This window comes from Puma concolor, chromosome B1 (genome assembly GCF_028749965.1).
Source record: "Puma concolor isolate L17-30 chromosome B1, mPumCon1.1.hap2, whole genome shotgun sequence".
In the NCBI taxonomy this organism is placed as follows: domain Eukaryota; kingdom Metazoa; phylum Chordata; class Mammalia; order Carnivora; family Felidae; genus Puma; species Puma concolor.
This window is the reverse complement of record NC_141670.1, coordinates 198,010,504-198,023,619: the sequence shown is the minus strand read 5'-3', so window position 1 is coordinate 198,023,619 and position 13,116 is coordinate 198,010,504.

Genomic DNA, 13,116 nt, shown 5'->3' with positions numbered 1-13,116 from the left:
AAAAGCCGTATTTTCCCTTTTTTATTTTCCTAATAATGAAGTCACTGGGCTAGAGGGACCCTACTGAGTTTTCATGGTGCAAAGATCACTGAACTAGCCTCTGTCTGAATTCTGTATGTCCAACTGAGCCACTTGATTCTGTGTTATTCCGTCCATTCTGAAAGATTGCATCCTGGTCAGAAAATATAAACAAATATGATATCTCTAACAGAGCAAAATAATTTCACCTCTCAAAAAAACCAGACGCTATAATCATTCCACGGTAAACATGGCAATGACATATCTAAGGTAACACATGCCCCTAACTCATCTACTACACTCTAGAAGGATCTTTTGCCCTCATTCATCAGCTCAGAGCAAGCTCAGCCTGACCATGAGTATTTACATGCTGACCCTTCCTCAGAAACGTAGTTTCAAGGTCTGTTAAAATGCTAGGGTTATTGGTGTAATGCATGCATTGAGTAGACTGGCTCTATATTAGTTGACTGGCTGCCTTCAAGATAACTGAACTCTTAGTAACTAAAATAACACCAATATTAATATAATTGTATTTACTAACCTCTTGCTACACCCTCCTGCCTGGCATAAGTGTTGGAATTACAAGTCAGACGGCGCTGAACAGCAATCTTCAAGAAAATTGCTTTAAATTGGCCTTCATTAGCGCTCACAGCCCTGGAAAACAACTCCAAGTGCATGCCTTATGGAAGGTAAGCCAGTAGCAAGAGCTCCCTATTAAAAAGGCAGCACATTAACCTGCTCAATCAGCATGTACCACATTCTAGAAATACTATTAAAGAGTCTTTAACCACAAAATAATTCCGCTAATTCTAAGTATTGGGACAATTAAGACCAAATTTAAAATTTCAACCTTCAATGGCATGTATGCTAATTCCAGTTTACTCTCTCCATTTTAGAGAATTGGATATTGCCATTGAAATTTTAAATTTCCTTTACACAAAGTTGTTGCTGGGTGATTTAAAAAAAAAAAAAAAAAAAAAAAACAACAGTGCCACACAGTAACCAAGAAGAAAGAAACTAGACCTTTCCTAGGGAACTCAATTTAGATACCAACAGCAAGAAGAAAATACATTTCAAAGAGAAGAAAAAATTCTTCTGTTTCATAGTTTTGCTTTGAAGAGCATGCTCTCTCTTGACATCTGCATAGTAAAAGGGAGTTTAATTTCCTTGGTCAACTATCCTTTCTGAAAATCCTGCATTGGCAGACTTGGAAATGGAAGGAATTTTTCCCGGGGATTAATTCGCAGTTCTTAACACTCAAAACGCTGAATATCTTCAGTAGACAAGCCAGGGAATTTGGTGCTGGGAGTTACACTTTTTAGCAAACAAATGTTAAAGAAAAATGTTTTTCACAGAAAGAGGCCACATGAAATCTATCAGATATATGAAGTGGTCTGATACGAAATTGATATGCATATGAAATCCCCCAACTCAGCCCCCTCCGGTTTACAACTTGAAACAGTCCCAGCATTTCATCCTTTATATTGGCATTTCCATTTCTGAACCTTACCACTGGTTTTGTTCCAAAAAATGACATTTCAAAACAGAACAGTAAAGTAAAACATTTTAGGCCTAGCAAATAAGACCACCTTCTTGAAAGCCAGGTAATTTTTCTCAAAGTCTAAGTTCATAGCCAATTCTTCCATTTCAGCTCGAACCATTTAATTTAGTAAACATTTTTTTTTTAATACAAGGTTCTGTGAATTCATGTCTGTTCAGTGAAACATGGCTATTCATATCAATGGAGAGAGTAGCTTAGAGTAGTGGCTAAAATTTGCATCTGAAGGCCAACTGATCCCAGGTCCACTCTTTACTACCCATATGACTGTAAGAAAGTTAACTGTACCCTGCAAGGCTCCACCTTTTCAACTGTTAAGTAGGGATCATATCAAAAATTTTCATAAGAAGGAAATGAAATAATGTTTGTAAGGCATCAAGCGTAGTGCCTAGCACCTGGGAAGCCCTCCCTAATGGTAGTTATCTCCATGCTCAACCTGATTATTTTTAAAAATTACATGGAGTAGTTTTAGACTAAAAATGGCCAGTCACATCTTTTAAAACTTTACCAGTATTCAGTTCAGATTTCAATTGACCCATCATACACTGCTTATACACACCAGATAAAATGTGAAAACCTGGATCATTCATAAAATACTTCACACACACACACACACACACACACACACGTAGGTCAGGTTTTTCCCTCCAAAATATCTGGTTTTATCTGTTTCTCTTTTTTTAATGTTTATTTACATTTGAGAGAGAGAGACAGAGTGCGAGTGGGGGAAGGGCAGAGAAAGAGGGAGACAGAATCCGAAGCAGGCTCCAGGCTCCAAGCTCCAAGCTCCAAGCTCCAAGCTGTCAGAGCAGAGCCCCACCCAGGGCTCGAACCCCCAAACCAAACCAGGAGATCATGACCTGAGCTGAAGTCGGACACTTACCGACTGAGCCATCCAGGCACCCCTCTGGTTATCTGTCTCTGTAAACAAGACTTAAAGTGACAAAGAGTATGTTTCACTTTTCTTCAAAGGCTTTTACCATCTTAAAAACAATGGTGCTATGTTCCTTCATTTGCCATGTGCATGTAAACCAAATTGTATTTTAAACATTTATTTCAAGATTTGTCTTGAAGCTGATTTTAAAATTTCTTTTCATTGTCCACCGTTGAGTTCTCAAACCTTGCTCTTTATTCTAACTCCAGATTCAAATAAGCTACGTGTTGTTTTTTTTTTTTGCTAGAATCTTGATTTCTTAAAAAAAAAAAAAAAAACTGTATGAATGGTAGGTAGAGGTATGTACTTTTTTCCCCCTTCAGTTCTCTTGCATACACAAGCAATTTTCTTCAATATAGGTAATATAAATTAGTTCTCTTAATTGCAACACCCATCAGGACCCAAGATTATTTATGTTTATGCCAATCTACCTGTTCTTTACTGGGAGTCTAATTGCCTTATCAATATTTTTAGTCTTATGTTTACAAATAAAGGGGTAGAGAAACCCAAGATAAAAGCCCACATGGCTCGCTGTCTGCAAGGGGGGTGAGGATTATTTCATACTCATTTACTTCAAAGAAGAAAACTGGGTACTCTGTTAAGGGAGCAGGGAATCTATCTATCTATCAATATATCTATTGAAGGAAGCTTCAGTTTGGGTTTCCTATTTGTAAGGTAAAGTTGGAAGAACAGCCCAGGCACAGCAAGGGAAAACACACACACACACACACACACACACACACACCTCTCCAGCACAATGATGTTCTTGCCAAATGATCTCTGAAGAGACAAACTGATTGAAGAAACTACCCAGGCCCAGTTTCCTGAGGGATCAAGAGCTTTCTTCTGTCCCCGGGACCAGAGCCACAGCCACTGGGGTGGGGTGGGGGTGGGGGGGGGGTCTGTTGGCTGTTGCTGGGCATATAGGACAACACAGATTTAGCCAGCTTACCCTTCGGTGCCATTTTCTACTTGCCTCCCTCTGTCCATGGAGGTGGGGACTCCAGAAGTCAATGGGAGTTCAGGGCATGTGAGCCTGTGTAAAGCAAGCCCATACAGCCCAACCAGGCCCATAAAAGCCAGGAAATGAACAAGTTCAAGTTCTCATAGTGTGTTAATGTGCCCACAAATGTACCTACTTTATACATTTAACAGCTCATGTAGTAATGAAAAATGCCATGTAGAACATATACCTGCATGTGCAAGGTGGGGTAATTAATATGCCTGTATGTGCTCCTTAATTGTTTCATTCCCTGTATTTTTGGTTAATGCAACACTCTGCAAACTTTTATATAAATAGTTTGTGTTTTATATGGATTTCCATGTAAAAGAAACCAAGGGGGAATGACGAATAAGGGAAAATTCTAATGGTATTCTTACTGAGTTTCATTAGCTCAATATTCCACCTTATTTTTCTTCCCTATAAACCGCCAATATATTGACACACAATTTTCAATGACTAGCTTGGTCACTCAGCAAGCCGATGGCCGGCTTAGGAAAAGAAAAAGGTCCCCATATCTATCAGAATTAACATGTTACCTTTTGTGTCCTTTCTCAGCCAAGCCATCTCTGTAAAACAGCCAGATATCAAGTTTGGCATTTGAAGTGCAAACATGTTTGTGTTGTCAGTTGAAAACTGGGGAAGCATGGGATAAAGAGCTGAATTTTAAGGTTTTCACTATTACTAGTGAGGTGTGGGTTTCGGTTGTTTTTCTAGGAGAAACCCAAAGGCCACTGAAGATGTTTTTCCATCAATTTTTCATAAGCATTTAAGCTAAAGGGAAAAAAAAAAAAAAAAGGTGGAAAGGTGGGAGGACATGGTTTTCTTTGGGGGAAGGAAATTAGAAGTCACCGCAAATAATTCACCTGGATAGGTAAAGGCGAGCAAACACTGTTTGCTTGTGAATCCCCGACAACCTCATTGCCTTGTACCCAAGGGAGGAGACAGAACCTCTCGCTTCATTTCAGGCCGGCCGGGAAAGGGCTTTGAGGAGGGAACCGGGGAGGGGCACGTTCCCAGGTGTGGGTTCAGCTCGGCACTCGCCCGCGGCCTCCGCAGGTGGCTCTCCTTGGCACAAGGCCGGGCGCAAACCCGCTTGCTCGGGAAGCCTGACGTGACCCCCGCCCAGGGTGGCAGGAAGCGACGCTTCTGTTCCCTGCGAGGAGAATGAGGCCTCCGCCGGTCGGCTGCAACGGGACCCAGTTTGCTCGAGTGCTTCGGCACAAACCGCTGCAAGACCCGAGCTGGGAAACGCAGGACCCTAGGCTCCCCAGCTGGTGACCGCCCGCCCCAAGTTGGCAAACGCCTCGTCGCCGGATGGAGTGTCGGCTGGGTCCCCCGCCAAAGCGCTCGGGGCCCCAGGAAAGCTGCAGCGCGTGGCCGCTCCCTCCCCTGCCGGGACCCGGGGACGCCTGTGCTGTCCCGGACCCCCACCGCGTGCGCCACCACACCGACCGCGCGAAAGCCACTCCGGGAAACTGGGGCCGGTGGCGGCACGTGGACCTCCGCCTGGCTGGAGGAAGTAGCCCAAAGGCAGAGTCCTGGTCCCAGGCCTGACTCTCGACTGCTAAACTGTCACCTCCCAGAGGGCGAGTCTCTGGCTGTCCCTGGCTCCCCCGTTGCCCCCGGCACCCAGGCTGTCGGGACGGGCTGACCCGGCCCAGGCCGGACTGCCCTGCACGCGCCTACCGCTCCCCCCCACCCCGCCCGCCGCAGGCGGCGGGTCTCCCTGTGAGGTCCCCGGACCACGTGCACCAGGACCACCCGTGGGGCGAAAACGCGGACTCGGGGCCCCACCCTCACCCCGTGAAAGCAAGCACCCTCCCCGCTGAGTTTTGACTCGGGCTGAAGTTGGAGGCTTGCTGGGCCCTGGCCGATCGCAGCTTTTGCGTTTCAGAAGCATCTTCTGCTTCGCAACGAGAGAGGCATCACCACCCCATCTTACTGGAGAAGAACCTACAGCACCAAGAGGGGCGGGGGCGCCCAAAGCCCCTCGCGGGCAGCGGCCTTGCGCGGCTGGGGCCGTGCCTGCACGAGCCCTGCGTGGGGCGGAGCACAGGGCTGCTAGGGCCTGGAAGATTCCTGGTTCCCACTGCTCCTGCGTACCGGCTCCCTCCACCTGCCCCCCGGGACCCAGAGGCTGGCGTTCCGGGGGGTTCCAGGGCCGGGGGGGGGGGGGGGGGGTAGGGTGGAGGACGGAGCCCCCAGCTTGAGGGCAGAGGCTGGTTCAGCCAACTGCACCCCTGCGTGGCTTTCGCCAAGAGGGGGCAAGGGGAGGACTGGTCTGGCAGGTGTCCGTGCGTGGGGGCCAGGCCATCTTCGTGAGAGTGGGGACTGCGCCCCTCAACCCCATCGCACCCAACTCAAGCTGCCCCTGCGGCCCCTAAGCCGTTTCATCCCACCCGCGGGGGGGCCCGCGCCTTCTGCCCGGTTACACTCCACTCAGGCCCGGCTTACGCCCCCTCACCCTCCCACCCGGGAGGCTGCCCCAGGCACCAACCCGGGACCGGATTCCTGGCCTCATCCTTTTTGCCTGCCTTGCTAGGAGACACCGACAGGATCCAGATCGCAGCCGCCCTGAGCAGCCCCCCCACACACGTATACACTCCGGGCTCTTCATCCTCGGCCTCCAGAACCCTGGAGGGACTCAGTGTTTGGGGGGGGGGGGGTGGAGGGAACGTTTAGTCCGCGGAAATGGGGTGGCCTTCTGATTGGAGCGCTCGGAAATAAAACTATATCAGTGTCCTCTGCGCGCCGGGCTGAGAGCCCCTAATTCACAGAACTCCCTGCTCTGGTTGGGACCGAAAGACCCAGGTATTGAAGGCAGGGTGGATCCGGCTGGTGGCCCCGTCCCACTTCCTCAAGTCCACCTCGGTCGCAGGGGAGAAGACACGCCAGCGTGGCATCAGACCCCTTCCGGGCCCCGGGCTTGGCTCAGCAAGTCTGTCCGCTTGCTCACCGTTAGTAACAAGAGAAGAACAATGCCTTCCTCTCTCCCAAGTAGTCAGGCACCGTTCTGGGCCGGAAAGACGCTGCGGAAAGCAGCATAGAGGCGCGGTCAGAGATGCGAGGTGCCACGGTTCAAACCCAGCTTTTTTGCTCGGGAAATTACAGGACCACAGAAAAATTCAGTTCTTTGCACTTGAGTCCTCGTAGCTGCGATATGGGGGTACGTCTCTCATAGAACGGATGTGGCAAATTATCGAATGGGCATAGGTAGCTTGCCATGGAGACTGACCCCAGGGGAAAGCTCACAAAATCGTTAGCGGTCACTTCCATTATCCTGCTTCAGAGTGCAGCGAGCGTGCTATCCATCAGTCTCGACAGCAACCTCTCCGTAAGGATCAGAAGGAAGGGGCGCAGACGTGAAGAACGCAGGGAGACGCCCGCACTGAGGCCGCCAGCCCAGCGGACGCCGACCCTCGGCCCCTGCCAACAGGGCCGGAGAGCCGGAAGCGCAGAGATCCTGCTCGCTCTCCCAGACCTCAGGGTTGCGGGTCGCCCGAGGCGGTCCGGCAGTGCGCCCGGCACCCGGCGCGGACCAGGTGCCCCAGAGCAAGCCGCGGGCGCAGGTGCAGCGGCGCGCACGGTTCATCCCAACCCGCCCTGAGCACCCGCGCTAGGCACCCGGGAGCCGGAGGCGCAGGTGCTAAGAGGCCCCCCGGCTTCGCTTCTTCCGAAATGAGCTGCTAGATGGCCTCCTGTCTGAAAGAATTCTAGCAGGAAAGTTCTCGGCTTCGGGATGTCCCTCAGTGAAATGGACAGAAGTTGCACCACAAGCCTCTTGCAGGCTCATCCGGGAAGGCTTAAAAATGCCCCCGGAGGCTTCTTGTGAATGTGTCCCAGAAGGTCCCGCTTAGGCCCTTTTATTCCAGGCATTTATGATCTGACTTAGGAATAGGGGCTTCCATTTTTCCAGGACTGTGTGCTAGGCAAGTTGCCAAACCTTTCACATGCTCTAATTCTAAATCTACAAAATAGGTCCTGAAGCCTGTGGACCTTTTAAATCCCACGGGCAAACGCAAAGTGGTTTCTAAGATCTGGCAAGTTAAGGGGATTTCTGATCAATTGTCCTGCGGAGGAGGAGTTCGGGAGCCCCAGATGAATTTGGCCCTTCCGCTGGCCTTTTGTGAGGGGCTGGGCAGCAAGTGCCCTGTCAATCAGACTTTCATCCATTGTGTCTGCACCAACCGCAGACCTGAGGGATTATGATAGGCGTATTAGCGCAGCACTTCGCTCTCTACCAGTGGACTGAGGCAGCTGGTGCCACGGCCTGCGGGGTCCCTTCCAGTGGATCACAGCATCCAATCTAAGAAGAGACTGATTCTTCTGCAGAACACCTTTAAGACTAACTTCCAGATGACCCAAGCCTCCCCGGCCCTTCCTGTTGGGAAATTCTGGAGTTTCCACTGCTAAATGGAAGTTGTTGTCTTTCTTGGAGAGGTGACAGCTGGCTCCAAGAGGCCGTAATGGGCACAACGTCGCCCAACTGTGAGTGGTCAGGTCAGCCTTGAACTCAGGTAATCCCTAAAGTCCTTGTCTCTGAGCGGTCCTACCCAGGCGCTCACCAGAGCACGATTATATCATCTTCCTCTATACTGGGAACACATGTGTCTGTAAGGGCAGTTCATACACCAAGAAGAAATAAGGGCTAACAATACTGAACTCTTACTGTTAGGCAGTGAGATCAATGCTTTACATCTATCTTTTAAAAATCATTTTACATAACAGGAAACCAAGGCACAAGCAGATTAAGTATCTGTTAGCTTAAGGTCACCTGGAAACAACAAGTGAGGCTGCGGCGGTGACCGAGTGCGGTCCACATCAGACCTTGGGTGCAGGGAGAGGCGCCCTGCGTGGCGAGACCCGCGGGGAACCGTGGGGAGATGCCAGGCAGTAGGGACGGCAGGGAGCCGAGGGCACTGGGACGGGGACGGTGGAGTGGTGGGGATGGGGCAATGTGGAGGCGGAGAGCCACCCCGCCCCCCTTTCAGAGCAGGACGCGTTGTTTCCCTTCTCCAGCTGTTTCCAGAGTGGGCGTCTAGTCTGGTTGACCTTGCTGGGTCTACGCTGCTTCTGCGCACTTAGATCGGAGTGATGTCTGCAAACTCAGGTGGTCAGTCCCTCCCAGAAGAGACTTTGTAGAGAGCACCCGGGGTCTCCTCTTCTTCTGGGCCCTCAAGTCCTTGGCTCAGGACTCTGCACAGACAGCAGATTACCTCTAGGAGGCACCTACACCCTCTAGGGAAGCTCGGGGCTTCCTTTCAAGATTGGGTTGCATTCCTTAGCGACAGGAGCATCCCTCACCCACCACCGTGGAAGTGGCACAGTGGCTTTGCTGGAATGGAGCCCCAGCGAAGGTTGGCGCCTTCCCAGTGCCTGGACAAGAGGTCTCTACCGCTCCCTCAACCATATTCCTAGGTGGGTGTTTTCATCCCCATCGGACAGAGAATGGATCTGAGGTTCTATGACATAACTCCCAAGGCCAGGTAGTCAATTCTGAGCAGACTCTCCTCCCGGGCCGGTGGACCTTCGTGCTTCCCTAGAACAAAGTGCATCAGTCACTATCGGGCCCTCACGCCTGTGTGATGAACCCTTGTTACTGCGACCCCCTGGCGGAGGGGCTGTATCTCCAGTTCTCTCTCTTCAAGGTCTCTCGAAGACACACGCCTGACATGGGGGGGATTTCGAGGAGCACAGGGGGAACTCCTCTTGAAGCAAACGAGAATGTTGGCCAATAGAGAGGTCCTCTGGGTCCACCGAGCCTCTAAAAACGAGCAACACCCGAGACACGGACGGGGGACTCACAGTTTCAGCTTTCTGCCTACTGGCCTCAATTTCTTCACACCCTAGGTGGGAATAATAATCTACACCCTGCTGGTGTGCGTGCTGAATATGAGTGAGTGGTCAAGATGAATTGCACCACCTTGGAAAGTGGTCAAGAGCCTGGGTTCCGGGCACGACTCCATCTGTACCAGCCCTTGGAGCAAATTACTTAGCCTCTCTGTGCCTCAACTTCTTCCTCTGCGTGAACTCTCGCCACAACGTTCCCTAGAAAAATTTGCCTCCCTCGGTCCGAGGCTTGCAAGTAAAGGAACATGCCAGGTCTCCCTTTCTCGGGCTGAGGGACACAACAGTCTCACTGCTCAGCACTCCAGAAACGGTTTTGAGAAGAACCTCCCCTCCAATGACCAGCCCTGACATCTTGGACAAGATGCACTCCCCTCTCTGCCCCTCTGTGCCCTCATTTGCAAAGGGAGGGGTCCCTAAAAATGCATCCGCCTCTGAGGTCCCTTCCAAGTTCCGGTGTTTGCCATTGGTAGCTGGAGGAACCTCCTGTTGGAGGGAGAGGCTGGGAGACTGAGCAGCCAGCAGAGATGGGCCCACCCCAGGGGCCCCTGCAGCTCTCCCCCCACCTTGGGCGCGGCCGAGGGGGTGGGGGGAAGCACGGGGCCGCAAGATCTCTTTGCCCCAGCGGGGAGGGAGAACCGTGGGGCCCACAGTTCCCGCTGCCACATATGGTGTGTGGATTTAGGTGTCAAAAACCGGAGAATTAGAAATGGTAATTTTCCGTCATTATGGCTGAAACGCGATCTGTCACAACAACTGGAACATGTCTCCGCGCTAGCGAAAATAATGTTCGTGATTAGGAATCATTACGCATGTCAAGCCGAGTCCATTAAGTTGTAGGGAGAAATTAGGCTTGACGGGCGGAATCAAACTACAAATATACAGGCCTCGCCTTCAGGCGGCCGAGCAGCAGCCCTGGGCAGGAGGCGGGCCAGAGCACCGTGTTTTCTTAATAGGAAACTGCCCAGAGAATTAATACCTGCTTTCTCGCCCCCCACCAGGGAATTCCTCACCTCTCCCCACCGCCCGGACCCCACCCCAGGAGAGGGAGTGGGGCACAGAAGTGTCCCTGGCCAGTAGCTGGAAGCTTTGAAGTCTCACAGGCCCCCCGGGGTAAGTTTTCTGCTCACCACTCGCAAGTTGTGTGACCCTGCCCTAGTCACTTGACCCCTCCTGAATTTGGCTCCCTCATCTGTAAAGGAGAGATAATCCCACCCACTTCATGGGGTTCTCCTGAGGATTAAATGAGATCAGATTTGGTCACCAGCGAGCACCAGAAACCCTCAGACCTGAGAGATGCCTTTTCCCTTGTAGGAGCACCCTGCTCTGCACCGGGGGCCCCGGTGACAGGCCCTGTCTTTGTGCTGGGAAGGGTTGGAGATTAGGGTTGGGTAGCCACAGCTGAGACGCCCTTGCCAATCAGGCCCTGAGAAACGAAGTCAGAATCTCTGAAAATCACGGAGGGGTAAACTCAGAGCAACCCGTGTGCCTTGGGTAGACCTCGTACCCCCTTCCCCATCACATTGCCAAAGAAACAGAGCGCCGGGTCCTCCACTGTGCCTCCCTGTGTGCCCCAGCCACCAGCCCAGAGGGATCCGTGGTGTCATGGGACACCACACTGTCACCAAGGAGAAGTCAATGGTAAAGGGAACCAAGAGTAAGAAATCTTCATTTACAGGCAGCCCTCTCAGTCCCCTGCCCAGATGAAAAGGCATTTTACTATCCCCTGCTCTCCTCTGTAGGGAGTTTGGGGAAAATCCCCCTCCTTCTGCTGCAGGGGGGGCGGGGAGACCAGTGTGAGAGTGTGAGTGAAAGAAGGCTGGTTCCTGTCCTGCCTTGGACTCTTGTCACCTCGGAGAGCTTGCTCTGTACAGGCACCAGCTCCTGTGGGCTTTGCCCACATTTTCTCCCATTATCTCCCACCACACCTAGGTCTCCAGAGTTCCTTCCTATGAGGAAGCTGAGGGTCAGAGGTTAGGGAACTCGCTCAGGGGCCACAGAAGCCGGGAGAAGTGACAGCCAAGCGCGCCCAGGCTCCAGAGCCTTAACCCGGCGATGCGGCCGAGGCCCTCCTTCATCTGAGTCTCTTGCTACGGGGTGGGGAATCTCGCCTCGCCCAGAAGTGGTGGAAATGAAATGAGCTACGAAACTGAAACGTTCAGTTCGGTGCCTGACCCAGCGCACTCTTCCCGGGCCTCATTCTTCTCCTCCGTAAATGGGATGTCGGTGGCCGCGGCTCTGCGGTGGGGAACAGAGCGGAAATATGGCCAGCGCTAAGTAGTTTGGAGCCAGACAGTCTAGTTCGAACCCCATCTCCGCCAGCAGTAGCCGCAGCGCAGGGTCGATCCCCAAAGTGGGGTAACAGGAATGGAGCTGCCAGGAGGAATGAATGAAATAATTCAAGGAAAGCACTCAGGGAAACAGAGTAAGCGCTAAATAAAGCACTGATTACCAGGGTGGCGGTTGGCCCGCGCAGGCTTGGACGGCTGCTGTCTGGGGAGGAGAGGCTGGCCCCAGCCCCCTCCGGAAACTTCTCAGCGTTTCAGCCGCTCCCAGCCCTGGAGATCGGGAACTCGGACACCGGTTCCGAGAGCTCCTGGGTCACGGGGCTGCGCCTCCTGGGCCCTCCCGCAGGCCTCTGGGAGGTGAAGGAAGTTGTTCAAACCGGAGGAAGGCAGGAGCGGCCCGCGCTGGGAGCTCCCGGCCTTTTCTCCGCCCCCACGCTCTCGGAATAGGGAAGACTCAAAGAAGGGGTTGAAGGAAGGGACACCACGGGGCAGGGACTTGGCCCGAATAGGGACCTCCTGGTGGAGCCAGTCGGAGACTCAGCCCCAGCGAACGGCACGCACTGAAAGCGCTGTTAACACACGGTTGACATTCCAGTGACCTTCCCGGACTAACCTCGCAAATGATACCCCTTGCGCGCCGCGCGCTACCCCACGGCCTGCTTTATTTTCCTTTCGGCACTCGCATCCCTGCCTCCCACTAGATGGTAAACGCCACTAGGATGGGGCCTCTCTCCTCTGCACCCCGGGCACAGAGTAGCCGCCCAACAAATATTGCTGGATATCTGGACAAACAAATGAATGAAAGAGGAAAGAGGGACTGTCAGCAGTTCCACAAAAGGAGGTTTCTCTAAAGAAAGAAAAGCAAAGAAAGAAAAAAGAAAGAAAGAAAGAAAGAAAGAAAGAAAGAAAGAAAGAAAGGGAAAAACACCCTCTCTGTAATTCCCCTCCCAGCTCTATTGAGGTCTCCCCTTGACCTACACCTGTGAAGGGTGAGACCCCAGTTCTCCTGCCTGCTATCCTGTGGCTGTCTTTCCAAGGGTGTTCTGGGGTTGCCTTCTCCAGACCAAATGATAAAGCAGGACACGAACCTCCCGCAGACATCAGCAGCAGCATGGAGGTGGGGGAGTGCTTCCCCGTAGGCAGCATTGCACAGAAGGATTAGCGGAAATCAAATAAATAATACTCATCTTAGAAAACAATTATTTTAAGAAACTTTTCTGCCAGTTCTTGTGGACGGAAGGAAACAACTGGAGGGGTGCTTGGCTGGCTCAGTCGTGGAGCGTGCGACTCCTGATCTCGGGGTGTAGGTTCGAGCCCCGCCCCCCACCTTTGGGGGTAGAGATTACATAACAAAATAAAATCTTAAAAAGAAAAAAGAAGGAATCAACTGGAAAGCCGTTGATGTATGTCTTCTTTAAACCTTAAAAGTCTACACACTGAATTTATTTTAAAAGCATCATTGCAGTCG